The following is an 8737-nucleotide window of genomic DNA, read 5'->3' on the forward strand; positions in this document are numbered from 1 at the left end:
TCAAACTGCTTTCCCTACAACGACCTTTTGTGTGTGTATATGTGTGTGTGTGTGTGTGTGTGTGTGTGTGTGTGTGTGTGTGTGTGGGTGTGTGTGTGTATTGGGAGGGCAATTGGAGTTAAGTAACTTGCCCAAGGTCACACGGCTAGTAAGTGTTAAGTGTCTGAGGCCAAATTTGAACTCAGGTCCTCCTGACTCCAGGGTCGGTGCTCTATTCACTGAGCCATCTAGCCGCCCCTCCTACAATGACCTTTCGAAGTAAACAGTGCAAGTAGTATGATCCTCATTTTTAAAATGAGGCAATTGATGCTCAGAGATGAGAAATAACTTGTCAGAGTCCATATAATAATTGAATGACCACAATAAGGATTCTTTATCCTAGAAGATCGCTTCAGTCCTCAAATTCATACCTTGGAACTACCCTCAGCCTCTGCGTCCTCTCCCTATGATTGGATGGCTCCTCCCAGAACCTTTAGTTAAGGAAAGGACCCAGATCAATCATATCTTCATTTCTCAGTGAAAATGCACTCCTCTGGAAGTTTCCATTGTGCCTCTATAGTAAGGTTACCTTCTCCCAAATCTTCAGTTTCCTTTTACATGTTATCTTCCCATTGGAACAGAAGCCCCTCAAGGACAGATGTTGTATTTCTTTTACTTTGTATATATATATATATTCCTAGCAGTATATGTATTCCTAGCATTTAGCACATTGCCTGCCACATGATAAGTCTCTAATAAATGCTCGTGGACTGATGGAGCCAGGGTTCAAACCTAAGTGTCCTGACTCCAGGTCCATGATTCTTCCCACTATTGGTATGGGGGGAAAGGAGTGTAGGAGGAAGAGCACTAAATTACTTGTGTCATATGAAGGACATTAATTTTATATATTTATTTTATTTTTGGAGCGGAGCAGGCAGGGCAATTGGGGTTAAGTGACTTGCCCAAGGTCACACAGCTAGTAAGTGAGTGTTAAGTGTCTGAGGCCAGATTTGAGCTCAGGTCCTCCTGACTCCAGGGCTGGTGCTCTATTCACTGTGCCACCTAGCTGCCCCACAGAAGTTCATTTTATTAATCTTCTATGGAGTAGGACTGAAGAATGTGGAAAAATTCACTTAGGCCAACAGTTTACTCCTCGGGAGACTTCAGAAATGTAGGCATTAGAATAAGCCCTTCATAAAAATATTCTTTTTGCTGTCTATTTCCTGAGATTGAGGACTTGGTCTTCTCGTTAAAAGAAATCCTTTTAAGTGTCTTAGATTATGTAAGCCAATAATACTAAGGTCTGTACTGTTATAAAATTTAAGAATTAATATAAGGGCACTGCCATTCTTATATTCTTTGCCTCCCATTGAATAGAAGACAATTGGTTTAGAGATTGATTTTAATTCTTGTTATCTAGATCAAGAGAGTTCGTCACTGATTAAATCAAGGACAAGAAATGTTCTTCTGATAACCAAGATTAAGAAGCCCAATGTTCCTTTATTTTCTACCATTTTTCCAGTCTTTTACATTCATAAGCTTCACTTTACTCTCCACTCCTCACTCTCACTCACTAAATATTTAATCAGCTGTCAAAACTTGCTGTTTCTACTTTAAGCACCTCTCTTATTGATCTCTTCTGTCTTTCTCTCACAATTACCACCTTGGTTGAGACTCACAATTACCTCCTAGTTAGTCTCTCTATCAAAACTCTCACCCCTCCAATCTATCCTCCACACTGTTGCCAAAGTTATTTTCCTCAAGCACATATCTAAGTATTTATACCACTCTCTCATTCAATAACATACAGTAACTCCCTGCAGCTTCCAGGATCAAATACAAATAAATACCTCTGGTTGCATTTAAAACCTCTGAAAACTTTGTCCCAGACAATCTTCATTTAAAAAAGAAATATGTACATATACATATATATTTAATTTTTTCCTAATTACATGTAAAAACAATTTTTAACATTCTTTTAAAATTTTTTGAGTTCCAAATTGTCTCTCTCTCCACCCCGCTCCTTGAGAAAGCAAGCAATTTGATATCGATTATACATGTGCAGCTATACAAAATATATTTCCATATGAGCCATGTTGTGAAAGAAAACAGAAAAAAAACATGGAAAATAAAGTTTGAAAAAATATGCTTTGATCTCCATCAGTTCTTTCTCTGGACCAACTATCTTTCAAGGCTCATTACATACCACTCATCTTCCTAAACTCTGTTGTTCAGCCAAATAGGCTTCTCTATGCTCCTCATACATAATACTCCATCACTTTTCTCTATGCCTTCGTCCTGGAAGTCTCCCGTGACTGAAATGGACTCCCTCTTCATGTCTGCTTCACACAATGTCTTTCTTCCTTCATGATGTAGCTCATGTACCACCTTCTACATGAAACTTTCCTGATCCACCTCGCTGCTAGTGTCCCTCCCTACCTTGTTTTTTAAAATTATTTATTGCACTTTTTCAGTATATTTTTGTTTCTTCTATATTTACACAGGGTGTCCCAAAAGACTTAGTGAAGTCAGAAGCTTACATAGCTTCAGGTCCATCATCATTTCCACTATTGATACAGGGAAAAAGAGTGCAAGAGGAGGAAAAGCTGTGTGCAGGGTATTAAACAAAGTGAATCATAGGAAGGAAGCTCATTTAATTTAAGCTTTAATAGTGTAAAACTACATTAATACTTTTGAGATATCCTGGACATGCTGCCTCTCCCAAAAGAACGAAAGGTGCTTGTTTGTGGTGTGTTTGCCATCTCTAGGATATAATGGTCATTTAACAAGTAATTGCTGATTGATTACCTAACCGAATCAAGAGAGGTAACCCCTCTAGTTACTACGTGAAAGAGGGAACATCCTAGTTTTCTAGGTAGATAGATCTTCCTCCAAAGGTGTGCCAAGATTAACACTGTGATTGTGCTATTTGGTTAGAAAAAATTAAACTTAAACTAAGGACTTCAGTTTCACATTGCTGTTGGAATTTCATCTTTTGTTTTATAGTTACTATAAAATGTGCATCAGAAATTACTTAGGCACCACATTGCCTATTGGTAAGAGGAAACTTCATCAGAATCCCTCTTTTAGAAGGAAAACTTAATACATTAGTAAATCGTATCTCTTCTGTCAAATGCAGAGCATAGATCATTTTTATAGATCATTTTTCTCTGATTTATAGATCATTTTCTCTATCATTTTCTCTCATATTTCTCAATTTCCTTCTACAGATAATGAAAAACTATTTCTTATAGAGACATTTTGAAACTAGTCATCCAGGTTTACCAAAGCTTATCTATAATAATGGAATCTATACTATGGGACTCTGTTATAAGTGTTATATCATTTTCAGTCATGTCTCACTCTCCATGACCCCATGTGGGGTTTTCTTGGCAAATATTGGCAAATATTTTGGTTTGTCATTTCCTTCTCCAGCTCGTTTTACAGATGAGGAAACTGAGGTAAACAGAGTTAAGTGACTTACCCAGGGTCACACAGGTAGTAAATGTCTGAGGCCAGATTTGAGCTCAGGTCTTCCTAACTCCAGGCTGGCATTCTATCCACTTCACTACCTAGCCTGTTACAGGTGACAGTAGTATAATTAAGCCCTCCTCATTCTTACAAGATTAACTTATACTAAAGTTATGGCATAATAGTGTTTCAGATATTTTAGAATCAACCAATCAATCAATAAACAAATATTAAATAAATGCCCACTGTGCACCAGGCAACCTGGAGGCTTTAGAAAAAGACAAAACTGAAACCATCCTTGCCCTAAGTGTGCTTCTATTCTATCTATGATAGCATAACCCTTAAGCTTACCAACGATAACAATAGCAACAACTTTTAATTTCTTTAACCACAAAGCACTCTACACATGTCATTTATTCCTCATAACAAACCTGTAAGGTAGTAGTGAGGGTATGATCATCATTTGAAAGACGAGAAATTGATGTCCAGAAAGATTGACTTTCCTCAAATCACACTAAGTTGCAAAGCCAGTGTTCAATCTTAGGCCATGGGCTCATAAGACTTATGAGTTAGAAGGGACATTAAAGATCATTCTCTGACTCCAAATCGAGGCTCTTTCCTTTACTGGGAAGGACGCACTGGGGGCCTGGGAATATTTGTGATGGCCCTGCTCTGACTTGGTGACTTTAGCAAGTAGCTCACACCTTTTATATATTCCTGCAAAGGTGAAGAGTTTATTTTGGCAACAGCATGCCAAGAATCATGAGGAGTTTGATGTCACTTGTGAGATTTTGATTTTCTACTTTTACTTTTCCCCAGAAGGAAACAATTAGAGTATTTCTAAAATCCTTTGTCAATGCCACAGTGTACTATATTTTGGCCAAAAAAAATCTACACAGACACTTCAGTGGCACCTTACCTCCATGCTAGGATAATTTGGCAAGTAGGATATTCAGAATGACTTGTTATGGGCTTCAAAAGTGATGAAGCACCATCTAACTAACTACATTTTGACCCCTTTTGAACTCTTGTAATAGTAGAAGTCCTCCTTCTTCACCTTTGTCTCACATGGTGAGGTGGCCCCTTTCCTTAGCAAGAAAAACTACTCTAGGGGCAACTAGGTGGCGCAGTGAATAGAGCACCAGCCCTGGAGTCAGGAGGATCTGAGTTCAAATCCTGCCTCCGACACTTAACACTTACTAGCCATGTGACCTTGGGCAAGTCACTTAACCCCAATTGCCCTCCAAAAAAAGAAAAAAAATTCTCTACAAATGATCCTATTCCATTCTATCTTCTTTAGCAAGTTGATCCCTCTATCATCTCCACTCTCTCTCTGTCTACTATCTGCTTCCCTACTGCCTACAAACAAGACATTATTTCCCCTCTTCCTCAAAAAATCCTCACTTGACCTTTCCATCCTCAGTAACGATCATCCCATATCTCGCCTTCTTTTTGTGGCTAAACTCTTTGAGAAGGCCAACTACGATGAGTGTCTCTATTTCCTTTCTCTCACTCTTTTCCTAACTTTTTACAATTTAGTTTCCCATGTCATCATTCTACTTAAACCACTTTTTCCAAAATTACCCACAATCTCTTAATTGCTGAAGCCTGATAGTTTCTCAATCTGCATCCTTCTTGAAAACTTAGCAGCCTTTGACCCCCTTTATTACCCTCTTTTCCTTGATACTCCCTTCTCTCTGGGTTTTTGTGACACTTCTCTCTCTGTTGGTTCTTCTCCTACTTACCTGAATGCTCCTTAGTCTCTGTTGCTGGACCATCATCCATGTCATGTCTATTTGCTATGAGTCTCCCACAGGGTTCTGTCCTGGACCCTCTTCTCTTCTCCCTCTATACTTTTTCATTTGGTAATCTCAACAGCTCCCGCAGAACAAATTATCTTCTCTGTGCTGACAATTCTCAGATCCCCTTCATCTTTCTGTCTAGCTCTACAACTCCAACAACCTATTAAATATCTCAAACTGGATGTCCATTCTTCAATTCAACGTGTCCAAAATTGAACTCACTATTTCCCCCCCAAATCCTCCCCTCTTTCTAACTTCCAATTCCTGTGGAAGACACCACTATCCCACCATAAATAGGAGTTGCCTTTTGGGTACCCAGTCAATTACTGCAAGCCAGGGCTAAGGAAAATGGTTCCACAGCCTGTGCTACATATGGGTACCAGTGGGTAGCACTTGGATGCGCCATCTGTGATCTTTTGCTTTTATTGCATAACTGACTTCCTTGTGTCTCCAATGATAAATTTCCTTGACATGTCAAACTGAAGTTCTAGGAATCATCTCAAATTCAACATGCTCAAAAGAGAATTCATTATCTCTTTTTCCTAAATCTACCCAGTTCCCAAACTTACTTTTTAAAATAGAAAACACTACCATTCTTCTAGTCTCCCAGATTCACAATGTTGGCATTATCCTCAATTCCTCATTTTTTATCATTTCCCATATATCCTGCTTCTGACTCCTCTCAACTCACATACCCACCTTCTTAGATCAGACCTTCATTACCACTCACTGAAATAATTTCAATACCTTTCTCATCAGTTTCCCTGCTTTAAGTCTCTCCCTAGTCCAATCAATTCCCCACAATACTGGATAAGTGATTTTCCTTAAGTGAATATCTAGTCATGTCACTCCTCTAGCCAGTAAACTCCAATGGCTCCCTATTGACTTTAGCATCAAATATATAGAGTCCTATGTTTGGATTTCAAAGTCCTTCATACACTTGCTCCAGCTTACTTTTCCAGACTCACTGTACATTATTCTCTCTCCTTCCCTCCCTTTCCTCCATGAGTTTGTGATCCATCCAAACTGAAATTCTCTCTGCTCCTCACATAAAATACTCCATTTTCTATCTCTATATCTTCATACTGGATATCCCCAGTGCCCAGAATACAGTCTCTCCTCATCTCTGCCTCAGAATCCCTTTTGTTATTCAAGACACAGCTCAAGTACTACCTTCTACATGAAGGCTTTTTTGATCCCCCAAATTCTAGAGTACTTTTAAAATTAATTTATATTTTACTCTTTTCTGTTTATTTTCATTATATTTAGTCTGAATCTGAATGTACTGTGTCTTAGAGAGCAATGTCTCTCTGAGTAGGTATTGTTTCATTCGCCATATTTTTATATCCCTGACACATAGAAGGCAGTTAATAAATGCTGATTGATTGATAAATGGGTGAATGATCTCTTTTCCACCACTTCTTGCATGCCAGTCATTGTTAGTAATATGCTGAAGCCCTTTGCATCAATTGCAGTTTTTATTTTTTCAGAATTTAAATTGTTTCATGTAGAGCCATGAAGCATTACTGGTTGAATAATAGGAGTAAAAATGTGGGGTTTTATTTGAAAGAGAAAATTAGACTTATTGGAAGTACTTTGCAATCTCCCATATGCAAAAATTCTAGCAAGTGTACTTTTCTTTTTTCATTTATTTCTGAGCCCAGATGATTTCCCATCTGTAGCAGCCAGCTAAGACTTTATCTGTTGATGGACTCACTCAATGGATCGTCCATCTAAATACATACCATAAGTCGTGAATGCAGTTCTTCTGTTCCCCTATTTGGTAGGGGATGTGGCCATATCCTAAGGATTGATGAGGTTATTCAGGGAGTGGGAGGACTGAGATTTGGGAGAGAAAAAGGAAAAAAATTAACTATGAGAAAGAGTTAGAGCTACTATTTAGAGATAAAAGGAGCAAAAATCTGGAGAATGAAGGGGTTCACTTCAAAATGTATTACAGTAACCTTAGGATTTGATGTGCATGTGGGCTGTGAATATGTCCCCGCATTGTGGGAGAGTTCAGGGTAAAAATGGAAGAATAACAACAAAATTAGCTAGCTAGCATGTAACTAGTGCTTTAAGATTTACAAAGTGCTTTATATTTGTGCTATTATTTCTATTTTGCAGGTGAGAGAATTGAGACTGACAGATGTTAAGTAATTTGCTTAGGGTCAAACTGCTAGTAAGTGTTATAGGCAGGATATGAATTCAAGTCTTCAGGGTCCCACCTCTAATACTCTAGGTCCTGCCCTATCCAGCTATCCATGCAAGAGGCATAATAGCTAGTGCATCACAGAGAAGAAAGATAAATGAGGTTCAACATGGACTCTCTTGGATTCTGATCATATGAAATGCCCTCCTTTCATGTCAACAAAATTTCCTATATTTATCTTTGAAAGTCTAATTCAACATTGTCCTGCATCCCTGACCCTGTAGGGAAAATAGAAAAGACATAAGTAGAGCACAGTATTGAGAACTGTCCGAAGATGTCACCTCCGCAGGGAATCTTTTTCATTTCAACTGAGCACAAATACCCTCCACAACAGTGGCCAGAATCTTCGGTGAGTCCATATCTCCCTGATTAATGTCTTATTTAACCTTGATCACAAGGAGTATCACAGATTTACAACTATTTCTTACAAAGAACTTTACAAAATCTTAAAACATATATATGTAGATGACAAATTGTTGGAGGAGAGTCTTTAAGGCTGTTTTAGCTCTATGAGTCAAGTGCATTTTTGTAATCAAAAGTCAAGAAACACAGCAGGATCTTGTATTCTCTATACTTTTCATTCAATTATATTACTATGAAGATGTCTTCTATAGAAAATTATCTCTAAAAGACTTGCCTGCTCCTTTATTATGTTTTCATCAAGGATATCACTGAAACATGCATAGACCATTTTCACAAAGATGAAAAAGAAGGTATTTCGATATTTTTGTAAAAAATTTTTTTTGTTAACTTATTTTTTTTCTTTTGGTACCTTCCCCTCTTTTAGATATATCAAAAATCAGTCTCTCAGAGCACTGATTACTTTTATGTGTACTTGGTTAGTATAGTTACTCTTTGCAACCATGTGGTACAGGGATTAGAGCCCTGGTCTTGAAGTCAGGAAGATATGTATTCATTTGAATCCCATGTCAGACAGTCATTGGCTGTGTGACCTTGGGCAAGTCATTTCACCGTTTTTTTGCTTTTTGGAGGGGGGAGGCAGGACAATTGGGGTTAAGTGACTTGCCCAAGGTCACACGACTAGTAAATATTAAGTGTCTGAGGCCAGATTTGAACTGAGGTCCTCCTGACTCCAGGGCTGGTGTTCTATTCACTTTATCACCTACCAACCAGCCCACCAAGTCATGTCACCTTTATGTGCCTCAGTTTTCTTATTTCTAGCATGATCATTGCTATCATCCTCACAGCAACAGCAGCTCTTACAGGGTGTTATGAGGATCAAGTATGATTATGTATGTAAAGCACTTTGCAA

This window comes from Petaurus breviceps, unplaced genomic scaffold (genome assembly GCF_028583685.1).
Source record: "Petaurus breviceps papuanus isolate PSGF00001 unplaced genomic scaffold, PetGlider_PUasm1.0 90491, whole genome shotgun sequence".
Classification (NCBI taxonomy): Eukaryota; Metazoa; Chordata; class Mammalia; order Diprotodontia; family Petauridae; genus Petaurus; species Petaurus breviceps.